Below are 24,743 nucleotides of genomic sequence, written 5' to 3' on the forward strand. Positions count from 1 at the left end.
GAAAACTAATAGAAGAAGTTAACTTAACAAATTTAATTTACAAAATACCTAGGGTAAATTTAGTGGGCGCAAACAAACGGACATTGGCAACTATAAATGAAGGCATACGAGTAATGGTACGACTGGATAAGAATATGTATGCACTACAATGTGTAATAATGCCAAACATGTCACATGACATGATAGTAGGAGTTGACGAATTGGCAGAAAATCATGTAGTTATAGATTTTAAAAATAATACGATGAAATTAACAGAAGAAAAAGAAGAAGAACAGGACAAGGAACAGGAGAAACAAAATACGGACGAATCAGGTAAAGAACAAACAGTGGAAATGAATTTGACAACGAAGCAAGGACAAAGAAGAAAAAGGAGAAAAGGTCAGAAAAAGATAAAGGAAGTTAAAACCTGGGATTCCTCAAAAGAAGAGACGAGCTCAGGAGAAGCAGAAATAAACATATTAACAACAAAAGAAAATAAAACCTGGGATTCCTCAAAAGAAGAGATGAGCTCAGGAGAAGAAGAAATGAAGCTAACAAATGAAAGCGAAAAGGATATGATTGAAACAGTGGTATTTGAAGAGGAGGTATATGAACACGAGGATGCAGAATGCACGGTAAACGTATGTGAAGAATCTGAGGAAAAAGACAGAAAATTGATATGTGGAAAAGGAAAAGACAGCATAATAGCCGACGCTCTAACACGGGATGAGAACACTGAAAAAAGGAAACAATTATTCTACAGGTGGGACTAATTAGAGTAATACAAGAAGAAGGGGTATAAGACATAGATTAAAGCAAGGTAATATACGGGGAGTTGGTTTTCCTCGAGAAAATTTAGTTGAAGATGCAGATAAATTTTATCGAATACAAAGGCGGGGATTTGTTATATTCCTATTTGACATAAGAAATAAAAGTCTATAGTTATATTTAAAATTCAAATAAAAATAAAGGTTTTCGATTTTCTCGACCGCGGGCATGTAAATTTGGAACACCCTGTATAAAACAAATTATGTATAGGTAGTTTTTAAGAAAGTGTTTCGGAGAAGTGTTTACGAACCCCAGGAACAATACGACTCAAGTAAACAATAAGAGTGATGTTTAAAAAGAAAGTGTTCGTGGAAAGGTTTGTTCAATAACCACCGATAACTCATATTCTAGTAAATAAGATAGTAGGTTATTAAATTTGTAAAGAGGATTAATGTGAAAAGTAAAATTGAAATGGGGAATATTATTTTTTCTTGAAATCCATTAAGATATTTAGAAAAAGGAAAGTTTGTGTTGGTAAATACGGATAATTGAAAGTTGCTTTGGATTGGTTGATTTTTGGATGCTGGAAGGGGTATTTGGAAGGAGGAGAATGGATGAGCAATGAGAGTCGGTGTTTTTTGAGCGATCGAAAAGCGAAGTCCAGTTTTCGAGAAGAGTGTACAAAAAAGTGAAAAGCCGGGTTGGTTAGTTTTATCTTTAAAAAATAAAAAGTAAGATATCGTGGAACGAGTGATAGACCGAGTCGAGATAGTATATAACTTCTTGAGTCTAGAGTCTAGAGTATCCCGGTTTTGTTGAAGTGTTTGAAAAAGGTAGAACACGGCATCAGGAGAAGGCAGGAACAAGGGCTGTACGAGGCTTAGTTTTCAAAGGACCAGAGGCATTACTGGAAGACTTGGACGAGTCTTTGGGTCGCAGCCAAGCCAATAGGAAACGTGTTTTGTGTGAAGACATTGTAAAATCATCAGTAAAGGTCAGTCTATTTTGTTATGACATGAATGTATGGTTTGTGTATTAAATAATACATTGAAGATTGAGCTACACAATCACTATAAAAATTTCATCAAACCTCAATCAATTTGTTACTGATAAATCATAATAGTTCATTATAAATAAAATAAACTTGGAGACAAAAAGAAATAAGATTCCTATTTTTGTAATTGTTGTATTAAATAAAGATAGAAAGATAAGATATTAGAAATATTAAGCAGTTATTGCCATTTAGAGAAAATAAACGATTTTTATAATTTCTAATTGAAATCCGTATGTGTGTATTATTTTACTCTCTTTTATCTATCCCGATTAGGAATCCACTGAGAAATACTTTGAAGCCACGAAAGTAAGTAATTGATATTATAATTTAGCCCTGAGATTGACACTATATTGGTATTTGATCTGTTTGAATAATGAGATAATTATTGGTTAATTAATTAAGATAAATTACATCTGAGAACATCATTAGATTTCAAAAGTAAGATCACAACAATATCAAGATCTTATTTATGAGATTTAATTGTGATTTTCTGCCAATAAGCCAGTAAAGTTGTCTTAGTTTGAGACCCAATTGTTTTCTTTTTGTAAATATATGTGTTCTCCATGTTAATCTTCTGTCAAGATGTAAACCTAAATATTTGACTTCGTTTCTCTGAGTAGTCATTTGATTATTTAATAACACTGCTGGACATATACCTCTTTTTCGAATTTACTCGAATTTTCCATTTTTTTAACCATGCTTGGATATTATTAAGGCTGGCTTGTAAGTGTCTTGAGGCAGTTACTGGATCATGATTTGAGGCGAGTATTGCAGTGTCATCTGCGAAGGTTGCTGTTATTGTAGTTCTTGAAGTTGGTAGATCTGCAGTAAAAAGCTGGTACAACATTGGTCCTAACACGCTGCCTTGCGGTACTCCTGATTTTATTTGGTATAATTCTGAATATTCTGAATGGTATTTAACTGAAACGAATCTGTCAGATAAGTGAGACTTTAGAAGTTCATAATACGGATGAGGCAATAGGTTTTTTAGTTTATAGATTAGACCTTTGTGCCAGACTTTATCGAACGCTTGGCTTATGTCAAGAGACGCTGCTGAGAAATATCGCTTATTTTCAAAGTCGTTCCTGATATGTTTTACTAATCTATGGACTTGCTCTATGGTTCCATGTTCTTGTCTAAACCCAAAGTGATGTTCTGGTATGAGCTTTTTGCTACCTAGTATTGGCTTGATGCTTTTCATTATTAATTTTTCCAGCACTTTGGAAAGCACAGGCAGTAAAATTATTGGCTTATATGATGTTAATTCCTCTAGTTTTTTTCCTGGTTTTGGGATCATAAATATAACTGCCATTTACAGTTGTTGCGGAAAATAATTTAATCGTATTATTGCATTAAAATTTGTAATACTGCCGTTATTCCTTTCTTTGTTAATTTTTGTAGTATCCTACTCGTTATCAGATCATAACCAGGAGCTTTTTTAGGATTAATTTCTTTCATTATTACATGCTTAACTTCATTGTACTTAAATTTCGGTATGGGCAGCTCCATTTGGTAAGGTTCATTTAGTACTCTATTTATTTCCTCCAATTCTTCAGGTGTTGATTCCAAGCTGTTTGGTTGAAAGACTTGTGTAAGATAGCCACCAAAGGCATCTGCCTTCTCCATGTTATTTCTTGCCCATTTGCCATTGTTTCTTCTTATTGGTGGTATTGGTGTCTGAGGACTTTTTAGTTTCCTTGTGGCTTTCCATAGTGAGTAGTCGGTGGCTTCTGTTGGTATAAGCTCTTCTTAGTATCTTTGTATAAAATCATTTTTTGCTTCAAGTATTATTTTTTTCAGTTCCCTTGCTGCTTTATTAAATTTATTTTTATTGCTCACTGTTCTGTTTTTTTTGCCAATTTCTTCTTAGCCTTCTTTTCTCTGAAATTTTTTCTTTTATAGTTGGAGGGCAGGATTCTTTTCTTGTTGACTGTTAACGCCCATCGCCCGAGAGAAAGAAATAGTGAGCGCAATTAATAAAGAGGACTTAGATATTTAGGCCACATATTGAGACGCGATAATTACAGTCTACTGCAATTGATTATCCAGGGGAAAATATAGAGTAAGTGAGGGCCGGCAGGAGGAGACACTGGTGGCTCCAAAATCTCCGGAAGTTATTCTAGGTCACATTTGCCAACTATTCAGAAGTACCGTAAGCAAGATCAAAATTTCCATGTTAATAGCTAACGTTCGCAACGGACAGGGCACATGAAAAAGAAGAAGAAGGTAACGAGGTCGCCGAAGAACAATACATACATTGATCGAGGAGGGCACATGCAGAAAATGACTATTACCGACAAGCAACTGTGTTTAATTTTAAAATTTTTATTTATAATTTCCATTTCATGATTTGTAATTTCTATTTGTATTTTTACTACTTGTATCAGTTCGTTTTAATTAATAATTTAAAGAAAATGGATGATTTAGATTTAAGATTTAAGAAGTCCTAGATTTAAACAATAAATCTGAAAAATCTCGTGGAACCACTTTCAGGTAACATCCTTAATCTCTGCATTTTACATTTTGTAAGACAAGGATAAGACGAATAAAGGAGATGAATGTGACTCTACAATATGCAGTTACATTCCGTCTATTCGTCCAGGAAAAATTCCAACGAAAGTTGATTCCGTGTACTCAAAATATGAGTAAAATGAAGAAATAAAAGATAGCTTATTTTTCATTTCGGTTCTGAGATGATCAACCATCGCCATACATCCAGTTCGCTCTCTCCAGACGTCATCCAGAGAGAGAGAGAGAGAGAGAGAGAGAGAGAGAGAGAGAGAGAGAGAAACCATGAAGGACTGGATAAGTCTAATTGCCCTAACTTAAAAATTGCTTTAATTTATATAACGTGTTTGTTGAAGTTTGTAAGAGGTGGACGCGTTTTTAGAGACATTGGGATTTCCCAGTCAATCGGCCAATGGGAAAGTTTTTGAGATACACATCGGCGCATGCACTAGTCCGCGGTTAACGACAGGTGGCTTGGGTGACCTCCTGAGTTACCAGATTTGTCTCCACTGGATTGTTTTAGTGTGGACATCTAAAAAGTAAAATCTATAGAAAATCTCCCGTATTTTTAGAAGATTCGTGGACGAGTGCGTACGAATCACTCCGTAAAGGCTGCGGAATGTGCAAGAACATTTCTAACAAACGTATATCATTGTATGGACGTCGGAGGTTACCAGTTTCACCATTTGGTCTACTAAGAAATAAGTATCTAACAAGCTAAAAATATTAATTTGAAAATTTATTTTTTTAATAAATAAAATAAAGCAAATTTAAAAATTTAAGATTAATATAAAGGAAATTGCAAGTTCTTTCAAACGATATCTCATTTTGGAGTAAAAGTAAAATAATCGGAAATACCGGAAAATGTGTTCCACTTTAATCAAAAATTAAGCTGTCGCTGGGATTTTCAAAAATATTGTCGTAGTCCCTATTCCTCTGTTTGGTTTTTGTCCGGCCAGGCCACCTTGTATTTGTTACATAAAATGCAAAAATCAGTCATTCAAATCATGGATCTTGTTTAATGGTGCTTAAAGGAAGTATTAAGTTAAAAATAAAATTGTCAATTAATTAAAAGGTAGATACATCAGATAAAATAGATTTTATCTATTAATAACAATGCTGATATGATATTTGCTTCTCGAAAACACATGTATCGGAGTATGAAGTATTATTAGACAGTGATTGATAGATCTTTATCAGAAACTGTATTATAACAGACATTTGAAAGGTAAAATGATGTAAAGGAAGAGAGACTTACGAGGAGATCGATTTTACAAAAATATGAGAACTTTACCAATTTTCTTGATTGATTTATCAATTTTTAAAATAATTTATTTAAATAAAATTATTTTAAATTATTAAGAATTAGAAACTGTATTTTTATGTGTAAAATATTTATAACTCATTTAAGTTATTGATCTTCTTGTTCTTCTTCACGTGCTATATCAGAATTATTCGACGATGGCCATCACAATTGCGAAGGTTTCTCGATCTTTTGCAACATGAAATAATTCTCCTGCATTTGATATCTGAGTCCATTCACGAATGGTTTTTTAACTTGTTTTCTTCCTACACTTCTACGGCCTTATATTTTGTCTTTAAGGCTCAGTTATAATGTTCCATATAGATTTCCCCTCAAAATATGTCCCAGATAAGACATTTCCGATGTTTAACAGTCTTTAACAATTCTCTATCTTTGTTGGCCCTCCTACTTCCTCATTAGTTTTTCTTGCTGCCCAAGGTATCTTCAGTGTCCGTCTATGAATTCACATTTCCAATGCTTCAATTCTGTTTATGCTTGACCAAGCTTTAGTGTCCAAGCTTCTACACCATACAAAATTACAGACCTAATATAGCACTTGACCGTTCTTTGTCTTAGGTCTAAACTAAGACGATTATTGCAAAGAAATGTCTTCATTTTGATAAAAGTAGTTTTAGTCATTACTATTCTGCGTTTTATTTCTATGTCTAGATCTAGTTAACCGTTGTGACAGTTCCCAAACATATAATTTTGTGAAATTTTTCAACATGGTCTTTATTCTAATAGAAGCTCTGTATGTGGATGTGGGTTACGACTACAGACTAAAAATTTGGTTTTGTTTGAGTTGATGTTTTATAAATTTAAATTTTGTCACATATTTATTATTATTTGAATATGTCACATATCTGTCTTATTTCTTTTTGCATATAAAGTATCTCCTTCTCTGGCTCTCAATGTTCGAATTTCCATCGTTCTTAACATTCTCTTCGTTGTTGTGTTTTATGACTAGTTACTAACAAAAGCTTTAAAATATATTCTGGAGATGATAGTAATGACAATAAAAGACGGAATCATTGATAAAAATATTAAAACCTTTAAACTGATACAATTGTGAGATTATACAATGGTTTTTTGGTGGTATAGTTCAGTGCTTATAAAATACACATTGTGTATGTACTACAAAATTGGAAATAAGTAAAAATTATTTTATGTAACGCATATGCAGACAAAAGGCTATAGAATCCAGCTTTGCTTAACAGAGAGATACACAATTATTGAATTTAGGTAAATACATAAAAGGCTCCTTAATAGAATATGCTCCTAAGAAAAAAATAATTCTGCGAGAAATAAACAAATCATCTTATCGAAAATTTATATAATTGATTTACTTCCTGTTTGATAGAAGCAGTTTAAAGAAAACTTCATATATATCCAATGAACGCAGAAGTCTGGAGCACCTAGTAAAAACAAACACACAGGAAAAACACAGAACGCGTATGTTGTATAAAAAAACTGAAGAACAAATACCTTTCAAGATATCTGAGAAAGAGAAATGTATGTGTTAGACAAGGCGAATTTTATTTAGAAGAAAAAAACATGTTATCTAAAATTTTACGATGTAAAGCGATAGGTGAGGGTATAATACACAAAATAAAAATAAACTAAACAGCTGGAAACTTCCGTGGATAATTGGGGGAGAGGAGATTAGGGAGAAGGGGACGAAAAAAGCTTTTTTGTTTCCCGCGGAATTTGACTGAAATCGGTACCAAGAAGTTTCAAATACAAAAGTTGCAGATAATATAAAAATCTACAACTTTTGTTATAACATCATAAAAACCTTAAAATTACTCATAAATGAGAAAATGCCTGCAAGGCAAGGATTACCTGCCGAAACTTCGATTTTAAATGAAAAAATAAAATCCAGTTCCACTATTAACATTAATTATGGAACCAAATTTTGCTTATTTGCTTTTAATGTGTTAGCTCGAAGATGCATGGATATGCATGTGGATGTGCATGTTTGTTACGTTGAATTTTAGAAAGGATTTGACAAAGTAAGACATGCAGAATTAGTCCAAACTCTAAAGACAAAAAACATAGACAAAAGGGACATACGAATAATAACAAACCTTTACTGGAATCAAAGAGCACAAATTGTAATAGATAACAGAAATTGAAATCAGGAAACGAGTTAGGCAGCGATGTATTATGTCTCCATTACTCTTTAATGTATATAGTGAAGCCATTTTTAAAGAAGCATTGCTATCTCAAAGTGAAGAAAGAATAATTAACGGAAGATCTATTAACAACATAAGATATGCAGATGACACCGTGATTATGGCAAGCTCTGCTGAACAACTCCAATTACTACTAAACAAATCAAACAGTTTCTGTGAAGGAGGTGAACTAAAAATGAATATAAAAAGACCAAATACATAATAGTAACTAAGAAAATGAACATACAATACAAACAATCATACATTTTGGAAATGTACCGATAAAAAGGGTTGATAAATATAAATACCTAGGAACCTGGATTTCAGAGAAAAATTACCAAATAAATGCGTTTGTCAAAATGAAAACAATTCTCTGAACAAAGGACTTAGATTAGAACTGAGAGTAAGAGCTTTGAGATGGATCGTGTTCTCGATCCTGCAATATGGACTTGAAAGCTGGACATTGAAGCAAGAACGCATAAATAAGCTAGAGTCATTTGAAATGTAGTGTTACAGAAGGATGGTTAGAATAGCATGGACACAGAAGAAAATGAACACGGAAATACATCGAGAAAAGGGCAAAGAATGCGAAATAATAAACACAACAAAAATAAGAAAGTTACAATATCTGAGACACGCAATGAGTGGACAGCGATATGAAATGCTAAGACTGATAATACAGGGAAAGATAAGAGGCGGAAGGAGTATAGGAAGGGAAGAAGGAGAGTGTCGTGGTTGAAGAAGTTAAGGGATTGGTTTAAATGCAATTCTATAGAACTTTTCAGAGCAGACGTAGATATAGTAAAGATATTGATGATGATATCCAACCTCCGATTGGGAGACGGCACAAAGAAGAAGAATGCACCAAAACCCAAGAAATACTGATTTATATTATTTATTTATATCAATCGCACACACTCGTTTTTAGTTCCTGTCTTATTTTAGATACCTGCAGTCAATGACATATTATTAAAAGAGAGCAAGCAGACCTTCTGATTTTTTATTGCTAAGATATATAATTATAACAACTGGTATCCATGGTGGCAGTAACGTGATATAATTACCTATGAAGTAGTAGATAACCTTCAGATTTTTCTCCGTTCACTTTAACAAAATGTCGCCTTGACTAACCTCAAAGGTCGAGAAAAAACGAATCGGAATATAATTCACGGTTTACTAAGAAGCAAAAAAATTTTAATTGTCTGTATAAATTTGAATTTTTATTTTTCTTAACAACACAAAAAAAGGAAGTGGGTACATATGAGTATCATATACAGGCAGTCAAACCAAAAAAGAAGCATTATCAGGAACTGCGAAATTTTTGAAAAACTCAGTGACACGATGACTTTTGGTTTTCTTCCGGTACTTTAGATTATTTTACATTTACCCCTAATTCAGGGTAAAAATCACCCAAACATTTTTTTAGTGCCAATAATAAAGGTTTTGTTCAAAACATTCTCTCACATTCCGAAGTATGTGCAGAGTTATTCGTAGGCATTCGTTGAGAATTCGTTGACGTAAATCTTCTAATCACGCGTGTGGTGTGCTGTAGATTTTACTTTTCAGGTGTCTTCGCATAAATAAATCTTGAGGGGATAATTATGGTGAACGAGGAGGCCATTCGATGCTGTCTCTTCTCCCAATCCAATATTGTGGAAATGTTGGTCTAAATATTGACGAACAAGTAAACTATTATGGTTCCCTTTTCTGTTCTTCTTCTATCGAAGATTGGATATCACCAAGGGTATTCGAACAAAGAGGTTCTGAGAAAAATTAATAAAGAAATGGAAATCCTGAATACCATCAAAAGAGGAAAATTAGTGTCTCGGACATATTACACGTGGAGAGAGATACAGCTTGCTCCAATTGCTTATGCAGAGAAAGATTCAAGGAAAAAGAAGCATAGGGAGACGTAGCATATCGTGGCTGCGCAACCTAAGAGAATGATACGGATTTACATCAAATGAACTTTTCAGAGCAGCCGTCTCTAAAATCCGAATAGCTATGATGATTGACGACATCCGTCGCGGAGATCGCACTTAAAGAAGAAGATTCGAAATTTTGTTTACAGGTGTGATAAACAGTTCGTTTGTGATGCAACCACACCACCCTCTTAGATTTCTCATCCAGGACATTTTTCCTTCGGTCCGGATTCCTGCGTCCTTTAATCTTTCCCTGTATTATATTTTGTAGAAATTTGTATTTTTAGATAGCCTAAGTATTCTAATTTTCTCTTTTTTATGGTGCCTAATTATTAGTTCAGGCCTGTTTTCCATTTGCCCTAATACTTCTTTAATTGGGACTCGGTCAACCCAACTTATTTATAATATTCGTCGATAGCACCACATCTCGAAACTCCTAAGGTTTTATCTTGTTCTGTTTGAGAGTATATCGCACCCTCAGTGCAAGACTGCAGTAACTCAAAATTTTATGAAAATGAAGTAATCATGAAATTCGATTGTAAACATGCATATCTATCCATTGTAACACTTTAGTAACTTTCAAATGCTTAATGGGCTAAATATTACAACAACAACAGTTTAACTATTTTGCGTTTTTGAACATAAGTTCCGTACAAAACTGTTGTAACTCTAATGTAACAGAGTTACAACAGTTTTGCACGGAACATTCCTACGGATTCGATAACAAGCAATGAAAAAAGTAAGATATTTGTTATTTTAATATCTATATCTGTGGTGTTTAATTTTAATATACAGAGCGTCTACGTAATCCATTAACGGCTGAGACAATAAACAAAGTTTTTCGAGACAAATCTATTCATGTAACTTTTATGTCCTTTGTGTAATACAGTAAAACCTGTCAATAACGGTCACTAAAAATGACAGAACTATTGGCCGATATAAAAAGATGGCCGCTAATACCAGGTTTTGTAGTCCAAAAATTTTGGTTTGGGGAACTTTGAAGCTGGCCGGCAAATTCAGGTGGCCGGTTTTGACAGGTGACCGTTAACACAGGTTTTACTGTATTATATTTTATTTTCCATAGGATTTTAAAAGGAAAAACAGTTATCTTAAAACTTGTGTATTGACAATACTGAGAGGTCAAAAATATCTATTCTCAGAAAACTTGCCAAAGAACAGCCACAAATTCAAATGGCCAAAAAAAAAAAAGATTTGTTATACTTATGCCATTCGGGTATGATACCAGAAGCCCACCATAGTTTTTATAAAAATATTTTGGCACAAGATGATGTACGAGAAGAGGAAAACAACTACGGTAAAACCTGTCAGCAACGGCCACTAAAAATGAAAGAACTATTGGCCGATATAGAAAGGTGGCCGGTAATGCCAGTTTTTGTAGTCTAGATATACAGTAAAACCTGTCAATAACGGTCACTAAAAATGACAGAACTATTGGACGATATAAAAAGGTGGCCGTCAATACCAGGTTTTGTAGTCCAAAAATTTTGGTTTGGGGAACTTTGAAGCTGGCCGGCTAGTTCAGGTGGCCGGTTTTGACAGGTGGCCGTTAACACAAGTTTTACTGTACATAATTGGTTTGGGTAATTTTTAAACTGGCCGTTAGTACAGTTGGCCGTTGTTGGCAGGTGGCCGGTAACACAGGTTTTACTGTAAAAGTAAATGTGTCTACGCTTTTTACAATTTTCTCCGTGCAAAACTGTTGTAACTTTGAAATTCTAATACTAAATGTGTAGTGATTAACAATTTTTTCCGTGCAAAAGTGTTGTAACTTTGAAATTCCTAACTTTTTTTGCGTTAATATTATTTTATTTAAATTTCTATTTTTGGTTAATGTAATATAGGCTAAAAAGCATGCAAAATCATAATTAAATGTTAATTTTTCTAAAAATTTGTGTCTTATTTCACCGATATTAGCACGAAAATAAACAAAATCGTCTTTATCTCGAAACTTACTTATTTTGACTTACTGCAGTCTTGCACTGAGGGTGCGATATACTTTCACGCCGTATAAGATAGTTCTTAAAATTCTTATTCGTAGAGAGTGACTGATAACAGAACAGCAATATTGGGAAAACGGATACTCAGGACTCAAATAAACTGTGCGAAGAAAAAATCAGCCGTACACATTTTCGATTTCGGAATGCAGTGGGTACGAGAGAGGCTCTCGTTAGTATACAAGTGCTACTTCAACCATGTAGAGACGTAAATTGCGATATTTATGCATGCTTCATTGATTACCATAAAGCGTTCGATACAGTAAAGCACGACAAGCTGATTAGGATATTAACCAATATTGGAATAAACTCCTGTGATTTAATAATTATTAGCAATCTGTACTGGAATCAAACATCGTCTATCCAAACAGAGGCAGTAGAATCCGGCAGTATTAAAATCAAATGTGGGATCCATCAGGGATGTATACTATCACCACTGCTGTTTAACATATACAATGAGGAAATCTTTCAGGAAGCAGTGGATGATGTTAAAGCCTGAATTCGAATTAACGGAGAATGTATCAATAACCTAAGAAATGCAGACGACACGGTGGTATTCGCTGACAGTTCTGAAGCCCTCCAGGAGTTAATGAATATAATGACAGAAGTAATTCAAAGATACGGACTCTCACTAAACACTAAGAAAACAAAATGTATGATGATCTCTAAGAAGGAACAGCAATTTGGACGAATCAGTGTGAACGGTCAACAAATAGACAGAGTAAAAACATACACATACCGTAAGAACATCAATGACAATTTTCTAGAAATTTTCAGGAAAATCAAATGTAGGATACAGATAGCAAGAACTGCATTTAAAAAAATGGCTAAGCTATTCAAATGTCATTATTTACCAATACCTCTAAAAATCAGGTTATTACGATGTTATATCTTTCCTATACTGTTGTACGGAGTTGAGACGTGGACTCACACATACTTATCACACAGATTTATCGTCAAATCCTAAAGATATCTTATACCGACCACGTTACTAATGGGGATGTTTTCCGAAGACGAAGGATTTCCTAGCTAAAAAATCTACGTAGGTACTTGGTTCAACACAACAACCACAAATCTTTTCAGAGAAGCAGTGGGCAAAGTACAGATTGCCATGATGGTCGCCAATATCCGAAACGGACAGACACTACAAGAAGAAGAATACTCAAGAAGATTGAGTTATTACATGTTGGTAATTGAATTAAGAAATATATGCGAGGAGTGAGAAATAGGAAAGAAATCCCAAAATGCATTGTGAGACACTGACAACATGATGTTGGAAAGAACACCACTTAATAATATCTGGATACCTTTACTAAAAAACTACCTTTATTCATACCGCTAAGGAGATAGAAACTAGGACGAAAGTCAAACCCTCTATGGTACCATGTGTATTTAAATATACAAATATTATTTTTGGTCTCTATTGATTTATTTCGATCTCAAGACAAAATTGTTCATGTACAATACATGTCTAAACAGTTGTATTCTTTAAGTTTTTTTCTTTAAAATTCTTTGTCAGCTCAAGGGACACCTGGTTCAACTATGTATAACTGCTTCTGTATTATTATTTATAGGGTACTTTCTATATTTTTCATGAAAAATATATGTAATCGAAATCAGTCAAGCCTGTAATTACACGTGATATGATCATGTTTTACCTTCAGTATCTAGATGTTACACTAGACGCCACAATAATTGCTAATTTTAATGTACCTAATCGAGAAGAATAATATCAGTTTGTTTTAATTATATATCGTTCAGCTGAATTATTTATATCTGTTACGAATAATTTTTTACGTATAATACCACATAATACATGATTACTTCACATAATTTGAGCAAATACTATACTAAATCCAATAGGCAACTCCTACTTAATGGTTTCAGTAGAAATGAGAATTTTATCTATTTTACCATTTTAAATGTGATTGAAATGATGAGACGTGGGGTTAGACAGGGATGCGTAATGTCGTCAATTCTTTTTACTGTCTACTAGGAAGAGATCCTAGGGCTTTTAAGGGCACCTTAACTTTAACTTAGGGATAAACAACTGGAATAAAAGTAAATTTAGTTCATATTAACAATATTAGATATGCGGATAACAATGTTATCTTAGACGAAAATGATGAAAATTGTCAGAGACTGGTGACCAAGATAGCGGAGTATGGACAAGAATACGGTCTAACAATGAACATCAACAAGACAAAATTTATAAGACTATCGAAAGCTCACAGAAATAACCAGAATCTTCTCATAAAGAGACCTAATGTCTAACAAATAGACCAATATGCATATCTTAAAACAATGATCATCTTCACTAATGATTACTTCCAGGAAATCAAAATCAGAATAGAAAAGGCTATTTATAAAATATAAATATACCTTCATTTTAACAAAATGAGAAGAGTGTTCTGCACACGAGATTTGAAGGTGAACCTAATAGTTAGTTTGGCTAGGTGCTACGTTTACTTAACTTTGTTTTATGGAATCGAAGCTTGGACCTTTAATTCGGCATCAATTAAAAAAACTGCAATGATTCGAATTCTGAAAATATCGTGGTCGGAACACGTCACAAAAATTCTGAGAAAGATGAATATAGAAATGGAAATTTTAAATAACATCAAAACAAGAAAAGTGGAATATCTCGGACATATTACACGTTGAGAGAGATACAGTTACTTGCTCCAACTGATCATGAACGGAAAGATTCAAGGAAAAAGAAGCATTGAGAGACGTAGAATATCATGACTGCACAACCTGAGAGAACGGTACGGAAGTACATCAAATGAACTTTTCAGAGCAGCCGACTCTAAAGTCCAAATAGCTATGATGCTTGTCGACCTTCGTTGCAGAGATGGCACGTGAAGAAGAAATGTGGGAATTTAATGATCACTGATTAATCGTTTTCCGCATCCTCATATGATCATAATATTTGGAGACGTGATTTTTCTCTTAAAATTATTTCGTATGCTCTAATATTTCCTCTATACAATATTGCCTCTATATTTTCTTTATTATAAATTTTTTTATAAACCTCAAGAGTTATTTTTCAAATTCCGATTTATCAATATGTCCTTGTAATGTATTTTTCGAACCTTATGTGCTGTGCCTACAGAAGCCAGTGTCACTCCTTTCTTTTCTTGTTTTGAGATAAAAAGAATCATTGATAAAAAATGTAATTAGTGCAGACCTTAATAAGTGTTCCTTCTTTTGGATGGTTAGTCACTCGCCCACAAGGAATTTAAAACAAATGTAGATTAAGGCTACATAACCTAATGTGTATAAAAATTTATTGATGGTAATACACATAGTTTCAAAAGTTATGCATCACCCCTCGTATTTACGATGTTTACGCTTTTATAAATCCGTATCTTTATCACATATTTAATGGGCCTTTTTTATAAAAAATATACTATTTTTGGTTTTTTATTTTATTTGATTACCCATTTAATTGACCTGGTTTTGCCAAGGTGTAAACATTTGAAAAATTTATTCTAGTTAAATTTTTGAAAACGTGATTAAAAATGAATCGTACTTTAATTTCTGAGTTGGAACGTATAAGAATTATCGATTTAGTTGAAGAAGACCATTCACAGCGGTTCGTGGTGGAAAGAGTGGGTATTTCTCAGAGTAATGTCTCACGGATATGGAATAGGTTCCTGGAGACAAACTCGATACGGAATAGAGCTCGGTCTGGTAAATCAGAGTTACCAATGATCGACAGAATAGATATATCAGAATTTCCATCTGTAGAAATTCTTCTATGTTTGTACCAGCCCTCCAAAGAGAATTCAGGCATGCTACAGGAGTCAGAGTATCATTGGCTACAATAAGAAGAAGAATTTGGACTCAGGTTTGAAGAGTCGTCGACCAATAAAAGTTCCTCAGCTACAACCTAGACATGTTTTGCACCGTCTCCGGTGGGCTCACGAACACATACAGCTCCCCCAACAATTTTGGAATTGTGCGCTTTTTTCAGACGAGACCAGAATCTGTTTAAATAGTGATAACCGGTGAATTCGTGTGTGGCTAGTTGTGCAGCTCTTGTTGGCTCTCGCCACACACAAATTCGCCGGTTATCACTATTTAAACAGTTTCTGGTCTCGTCTGAAAAAAGCGCAAAATTCCAAAATTTTGGGGGACCTATGTCTGTTTTTGAGCCCACTGAAGGCGGTCCAAAACTTGTCTAGATTGTAGCTGAGGAACTCTTATTGGTCGACGACTCCTCAAACCTGAGTCTAAAATTCTTCTTCTTATTGCAGACAACGATACTCGGACTCCTGTAGCATACCTGAATTCTCTTTGGAGGGCTGGTACAGACATAGAAGAATTTCTACGGATGGAAATTCTGATATATCTATTCTGTCGATCATTGGTAACTCGGGGTCTACTAGACCGAGCTCTATTCCGTATCGAGTTTGTCTCCAGTAAACTATCCCCTATCCGTGAGACATCACTCTGAGAAACACCCACTCTTTTCGCCACGAACCGCTGTGGATGGTCTTATTCAACTAAATCGATAATTCTTATACGGTCCAACTCAGAAATTAAAGTACGATTCATTTTTAATCGCGCTTTCAAAAATTTCACCAGAATAAATTTTTCATATGTTTACACCTTGGCAAAACCAGGTCAATTAAATGGGTATTCAAATAAAATAAAAAACCAAAAAAAGTATATTTTTTATAAAAAAAGCCCATTAAATATATGATAAAGATACGGATTTATAAAAGCGTAAACATCGTGAATACGAGGGGTGATGCCTAACTTTTGAAACTATGTGTAGTAATGTAAATGTGACGACTTCGTATCTCTCTCTCTCTCCTATGGCGCTAGAGCCCAAGTAAGGCGCTGATCTCCCCTAGCATCCGCCTCCAAGTATCTCTGTCTATGGCTGCTTTCCTCTAGTTATCCACCCTCAATATCTCTTTAGCATCGGTTCTCGCTTCGTCTATCCACCTCTTCCTTGGTCTTCCTACAGGCCGACGTGAGGTTCCACCATAGTTCCGCTAAGCGTTCTACTAGTTGTTTTGTCATTATCCATTCTTATAAGGTGATCTGCCCAACGCAATCTTTGTATTTTTGCATAATTTGCTATAGTGGGTTCTTTGTAATATTGGTATAACTCGTGGTTGAACTTTATTCTCCATATACCATTGTCGCAAATAGGTCCCAATATTATCCTTAATATCTTTCTTTCCAAAGTATTAATCAGGCTTATTGTCTTTTCTGTCATGATTAGTGTGACCAACTAGTCCGAAAAATCCGGGACATGGCCCGAATTACGAAATCGTGTCCCGGCGTCCCGAACAAGGCTTCCGGGCCATCCGAATTTTCAACGTTTAGGTAAAATTCTATTTTGAAATTTGAATTAGTAGTTATGTGTTCTTCTAATGGCGCGTCCGCATTGGTAAATTTTTCGTGCGTACCAGCTGTTCGTCGCAAATATTTGTGTGCTCTAAGTAAATTGTGCTAGTGTGGACGTGTTCGTCGCATAAATCGGACGCAAGAATTTTCGACGCACACAAAGCACACGCTCCATCGGTTATCGTTTTCATGCGAAGATCAAATGATCTGAGCACCCCGTCCTCAATGGTAAAAATTTGCGACGCAAATTCTTTCGACGAACCATTAGTTCAATACGCACGAAAAAATTACCAATGCGGACGAGCAATAAGAGTTCACATCAAATTGAACTGGTGCATGGTGTGACGAAAAAATATTTTGTATTTTTAAAGGTTTTCTTTTTATTTTTAAGCAAATTCAATCGTTTGACAAATATTGATGATAGTAAGAAGTAATCAACATAAGAATGATCTGAAGCTTCTTGTGGCATGTTTGACAATTATATTTTTGATGGGATTAAGCATCAATTGATTGTAATGATATTTACTTTTTTATATTAACTTAAGGTCATTCTTCTTCTTCATGTGCCATCTCCTCTAAGACGGTCGGCAACCATCATGGCAATTCGCACTTTCCATACCGCTGCTCTAAAGATGTCAGCAGAAGTGCAGTTAAACCAAGCTCTCAATTTGTTTAACCAGGTGATGCGTCTTCTTCAACGATTTCTTCTACCCTGTATTCTTCTCAACACCAGTTGATTTTCTAATTTTTCCTTTTTTGAGAACGATTTCCGGATTGGAAGTCGAAACGCCAAAAACTAACAAAAATGTAATTATCATTACAAGCAATTGTGGCTGAATCCCATCAAAAATATCATTTTCAACATAAAAATGGCCCGATTTTCATTGAAAAGTCCCGGATTTCAGGTATTTCTTTCAGCCTTGTTCCAAATTCAAAAATGTTTCTACGCCATATGATGCTAGTGGTCTTATGATGGTTTTATACATTTTAAACTTTACTTTCCTATGGATGGCTTTGCATACAAACACCTGCGATGGAGAGAAGTATGCTTCGTTAGCAAGCATTATCCGTTTCCTTATTTCCTCCTCCTCGCTGCCGTCCTCAGTTATCTGTACACCCAGGTATGTGAGCTGTTTTACTACTTCAAAGTTAGCGTCGTCTATTATAAAATTCTTCAATTTTCGTTGTCTCCTTGCATGTATTACGGTTTTAGTTTTATCTACATAGCCGTATTTCTTTCGCTTTTTCTTCAAACTCTTCATAAAGTTCTGTGATGTCTCTTGCGGTTATTCCCATCAAGTTTACATCATCTACGTACATTACAATCTGCTTAGACTTAGGTTTATGGACATTTTCGTTTATGACATATTCCATACATATATTAAACAGAGTCGAAGGCAGTCCATCTCCCTGTTTTAGCCTTTAGTTTTCTGGAAGGGATCTGTCAATTGATTTTGAACTGGTCGACTTCAAATAAACCGACGAAAGATTCTGAAACCAAGTGCATAAAAGTGCACTTAATGAGATGCAAATGTAGTTGAGGTGCAGTTTCTGAAACCAAGCATTAAATTGCAACATACTGACAACTTATTTTTCTTCTTCTTTAAGTACCATCTCCCAATCGGGGATTGGATATCATCATCACTATCTTTACTCTATATCACTCACTACTCTGAAGAGTTCTATTGAACTGCATTTAAACCAGTTCCTTAAAATTTTCAACATGATTATCTCCTCCTTCCCCCCTATCCTTCCTCCTCTTATCTTTCCCTGTATTACCAGTACACACATAATGCGTAAATGCATAATGCAGTACATGCATAACGCATAACATTCATTATAATTTCTCGGCTTTGTCCAGACCAAACTTCTCGATTCCAGGAAAAAATATTTTGATTTAAATGTCATTTCACGTCACTGTCACTGTTCTCCAAGAAAACTCTATCGCAGACTTAACCGAGTCAAGTCTACGGATCAAGTTGTCTTTTTCGTCTTCTTCTTGATTTACCTATCCGTGACGAATGTTGACGATCATCATGGGAATCTTTATCTTATCTGCAGCAGCGCGGAAAAGCTACACAGGTATTGTGTTGAACCAGATTCTGAGGTTCTTCAACCAGGATGTTCTTCTTCTTCCTAAACCCCACTTTCCAAATATTTTCCTTGCAGGATAGCTCGCATGAGGGATAGATTCATCTCGCATAATGTTGTCTACTTCTACTAAAGTTGTCTACTTCTACTGATATATTTCCGGTAATTTTACTGCAAGACAAGTGGGCGCAGCGACTGTGTTCTTCTTGTTGTTGTGCAGTCTCCTTTAGTGGAGGTTAGCGACTATACTGGCGTCTCTGTCCAATGCGGCTCCAAACAAAGATGTTAATCAAGGCCGATCCAGTCTCTGATATTGCTAAGCTATGAAATCTGGCGCCTACCGAGATCCCGTTTTCCTTCAATCCCACCCTGTATGTTGCGCGAGGCGGTATTTTTCGCTTCATATTATGTGTACCAGGTAGCTAACTTTTCTAACTTTTATGATTTTTAGCAGCTCCCTATCTGTACCTATTCTATTCTCCTCAGAACATTTTCGTAGGTTGTGTGGGTTGTCCAAGGTATTTTCAAGATTCTTTTATAAAGCCAGAGTTAAAAGGCTCTTATTCATCAGCGATATAATGAGTGTCCATATCTCCGTTTCATACAAAAGTATTACCATACATAGCAATGCAGAGAATGACATCTCAGGCTGATATTAATGCTACTGTTACAAAATAAGCCTAGTTATTTTGATAAAGCTTATCGAGTTACCTCTACTCTCGTTTTTACTTCTTGTTTATAATAAAGGTGACAGTTCAACAAGCAGCCAAGATATTTGAATTGGTTTACGTATTCAAGCTGTTGGTGGTTCACATATATTGTAAGGGGTAAATTTTTGTTCCTTGATATTTTTATAACTTTGGATTTCGCAGTATTGATTCTTCATCTCCATTTTTTGACAACTCTCAGTAACTCTATTTAACAGCACCTGGAGACTATGGTCTGAATCAGTCATTAAAACAGTGTCATCTGCATAACGGATGTTATTTGCAAAGTAGACATTAAACAGTATCGGTGATAGCACACAACCCTGTCTGGCACGTCGGCGACTAAGATTTCAAAAATCGTTCCTAGATTTGACGAGTAATAGTACTCTAGGATAACAAGAGCCAGCGACGTTGCCATTTACTTGGGATATTACCATATTATGACTAATTCTAAAATTATCGCCCTGTTTAAACGCTTTAATATACATAAGAAGAAATACAGTTAAAAAATTATCCAAATAATGAAGATGTGACTGACGAGCATACAGTAAAAGAAATTGCAGATAACTTTCGAGGAAGTAACTAAAACTACAAGAAACTGACTTATTTTATATATTAAAAATGATACTTCTTTATATAAATATTCTTCAGGTTATTTGTTGTAATGTAGATAACCATCATCATTATTTATCAATTTACCTAACTACTGGAAAGTAAAAAATTAAAGAGACAAAACATTAGTTTAGTGGTTTATACTTCGTGACAATTATCTTCGAAGTGAAGAAGTACAATGCTACTGGATTTTAATTTAATTGTGTGGTGTCATTGTTAAAAATAAACAAGGTAAACAGGAGTGATTTAAATATTTACGATAAGAAGTCAAAAAAACAATAGCGTTGTTTGTTATTTTTAATAATAATTTATTTGAGAAGTGCTTTTTTTTCAATTAAGAAATTGACAATGTCTGCCTGTTTCAACTCATTGAAATAGTTCGGACTTACATTTTTTCTATTCACATAGTTAAAAATATATTTTAATGGCGCTTATTGATCCCTATCTGTCTATTATATATTTGCTGCAGGCCATCTCATAATTTTGATCTTGGCACCGAGTCAAATGCCTTCTCCAAATCTATGAATGCTAAGTAAGATTCTTTATTTCGTGAAGTAAATGCTCTACGGGTATCATTAAAAACACCAAATGATGTGTAGTCCAGGGCGCATCTGTAATAATATGAGTACATTTGGATGTTGAGAGGTGACTCATATTTTTTGCAGAACTTGCTTGGAAATAACTCATATAATATTAATTGTGTTATTCTCCCACAGAAAAAGGTCAGGAACATTGTTTAAATAATCAAAATGTCAAGAAATGAAGAAAAAATTCGATTTTTTTCTTAGTTTTTTTTTTTTATAATAACTTTAAAAGTATTCATTTCCGAGAAAAGATGCGCTGACATAATATTAATACTGTTAATAAACTCATATAATATTAATTGTGTTATTCTCCCACAGCGAAAGGTCAGGAACATTGTTTAAATAATTAAAATGTCAAAAAATAAAGAAAAAATTCGATTTTTATCTTAGTTTTTTTTATTATAACTTTAAAAGTATTCATTTCCGAGAAAAGATGCGCTGACATAATAAAAGTTGCACAACTAAATTTCCTACGAGATAGGATTAGTTAAAGATTTTAAAAATTGCCACCTTTGTTGCAAAATAGCAATAATTGCGAAAAATCCATAAAAAAGACAAGCATTCGCATTTTACGTTTTTCAACCATTTATGCTACACTTAGGACCTTCATATTTCACTCAAAAAAACATAATACAGTGAAACAATACTGTAAATTTCATTACGATCCGTTTAATAAATTTGGAGAAAATAATTTTGCAGTCCAGCTTTCGCAAAAAAATGCAAATTTCAAAATTTTGCAGGACTGAAAATAAAGCAGATAGCAAGTTCAATTTTTTTACATATAGAAGAACACTGTACCTTTCATTAGCAATTTACAAAATTTAAATCGGTTAATTAGCACGGCGTCAGGAATTTTTTTAATAAACTTTTTTTTTAATAAAATTTTTGGTGCTACGCGCAGAACAGCGGATACGTTTGCTCTGATTTGACATTCCAATTACCTGTCAAAAATTATCGAATATTGAGGCTGTTGACAAAAAAATGTGTTGGTGTTAATAATTGTTAAGTTGGTGTTTTAGTTTCTATTGTTGTGAAAACAGAGACAAAAGTAAATTTATACTTGTAGTGACTTTTTAAATAGTTTTACTGTTTAAATTTACCCAATTAGACATGCGAACTGAGCGTTTTAAAGTTTTTGATAGCTGGTCATCATATTTGCTTATTGTCTGAATTAATCAAATTAGTTTGATTTTTGTGGAATTAAAATATTAAAACACAACAAAATATAGAGTAAGAAAATAATATATTAGATAAAGATTGATAGAAATTTTGTTGGAAATCAAATTGGGTAAATCGAACATTCTAAAATTTTCAAATAGAATATATAATTATTTTTCATTTCAATACTAAAATATTTACACTTAAGTACATGCTGCTTTTGAAAACTATTTAAAAAGTCACTACAAGTATAAACTTACTTTTGTCTCTGTTCTCAAAACAATAAACAATAAAACACCAACTTAACAATTATTATCAGCACATTTATTTGTCCACAGCCGCAATATTCGATAATTATTGACAGGTCATTGGAATGCCCAATCAGAGCAAACGTATCCGCTCTCCTACGCGTAGCACCAAAAATTAATGTTCATTAAAAATATTCCTGACGCCGTGCTAATTAACCGATTTTAATTTCGCAAATTGCAAATGAAAGGTGCAGTGTTCTTCTATATGTAAAAAAATTCAAATTGCTAACTGCTTTATTTGCAATTCTGCAAAATTTTCAAAAATTGCATTTTTTTTTCTGAAAGCTGGATTGCAAAATTATTTTCTTCAAATCTATTAAACCGATCTTAATGAAATTTACAGTATTGTTTTACTATATCGTAATGTTTTTCTGGGTGAAATATTGAGGTCCTAAGTGTAGCATAAATTGTTTCGCAAATATTGCTATTTTGCAACAAGGATGGCAATTTTTAAAATCTTTAACTAATCCTATCTTGTAGGAAATTTAATTACGTAACTTTTATGTCAGTGCATCTTTTCTCGGAAATTAATACTTTTAAAGTTATTATCAAAAAATGAAAAAAAAATCGATTTTTTTTTCATTTTTTGAAAATTTGATTATTTAAACAATGTTCCGGACCTTTTTGAGTGGGAGGATATCTGAATTATTATTATATGACTCATTTCCAAGCAATTTCTGCAAAAAATATGAGCCACCTCTCAACATCAATCTCAAAACAGATGCGCCCTGGACTAGTGAAGATGCTCTAACAGAGAGAACTTACAAAGAATGTACAAGAATATCCGAAAAGAAAGATATGAAGTGTTCTTTTTTTTGTCACGGACCAGAAACATTGAATAAATTTGAAATAAATAAAGAAGCAAAATAAAAATAAATGTAGGAACTTTTTGCTACGTTTGAACTTTTTACAGAGTTTAAAAGACAAAATGGATCAAATTTCAATATCAATATTTTTTGGAAAGTTAAAAATTAAAATATTTTGCGTACTTTTTAAGCATATAATTTTAAATTGTAAGTCTCTCTCAATACCAAATAAAGTGTAATTAAAATGACAAAAAAATCCTTATTATTGGTACAATTTGAAATACAGACAGGAAGGTCTATATTTGGCAGATGGTTTGGTAACAAAAGTTAGCAAAACTAAGTTTGCTGACGACCAGCGGTATGATGAGAAAACTGGAACAGAAATACACAAAAAATGGAAGAGAAATAAACCTAAAGAAAACTGAATACCTAACAAAGGAGAATACAGTAATAAAACAGCTGGAAATAGACGAAGGTAAACAAATAAAAGGAACAGACAAGTGCAAGTATTTAGTTTTAATAAAATTAAACAAATGAACCACTGAAGAAGATATAAATAATAGACTAGAACAAACAAGAGACTGCTTACGAAAATTGAACCCGATACTGTGGGATAAGAACATCTGTATAAAAACAAGTAGCAAAGTGGGATTGTTAAATACACTATCGGATGAAAAATATACAGGGTAGCCAAAAATGTGAACAACTCGACCAACAGTCTTATACAGATCGGAAACGTATGTCATGGAGCAGAACTAGAAAGGAAATTGAGGATATGGCAGATAAAAAATATTTGAAGTTATAAGGGTATGGAAGGAAAATGGGAGAAATGAACTAGGCAGGAATGAATAGAGATAATATAAATATGGACGATCTAAAATACCAAAGCAAATTAGAGCACAGATAGTTTGACTGCGTGTTGCAGTCGTTAATAGATTAAAATTTCCCATGAATATTACAGGCGAGCAAAATAAGAAAGTGATAAAGAAGAAGAACAGGTAAAAAACGAATTAGAATAGGGCAAACTGTTACAGTGGGATAGAGTCATATAATTTTGAAAAAGTGGAGAGTTTTAAGTATCTATACAATTACCACAGATAACGATATCACTATTAAATCAGCCGAACAAGAATATAAAAACCAGGTTATATAAAACACTGATTAGAGCGAGGCTCATGTATTGCTGTGAGACGTGGACGCTAACAAAAGCAATGGAAAGAAACTCAGGTGTTTTGAAAGAAAAATCCTCAGAAGAATCTTTGGACCTTATCAAACCCGAATACTAACCAACAACAAATGAGAACAAATGCCGACTTAAAACAGATGTATAGAGCTAATGACGTAGTCTAGGAGATTAAATGCCAACGTCTAAGATAGGGTGGCCATG

General features: G+C 33.8%; 1 protein-coding gene across 1 annotated transcript in view; it reads right to left on the reverse strand.

Annotated features, from left to right (window-relative positions):
* LOC126878648 (uncharacterized) overlaps positions 1–24,743 on the reverse strand; it is a 148,031-nt gene that overhangs the window by 122,134 nt on the left and 1,154 nt on the right. The window lies entirely within an intron of this gene.

The sequence above is a fragment of the Diabrotica virgifera genome, chromosome 10 (genome assembly GCF_917563875.1).
Source record: "Diabrotica virgifera virgifera chromosome 10, PGI_DIABVI_V3a".
NCBI classification, from domain to species: domain Eukaryota; kingdom Metazoa; phylum Arthropoda; class Insecta; order Coleoptera; family Chrysomelidae; genus Diabrotica; species Diabrotica virgifera.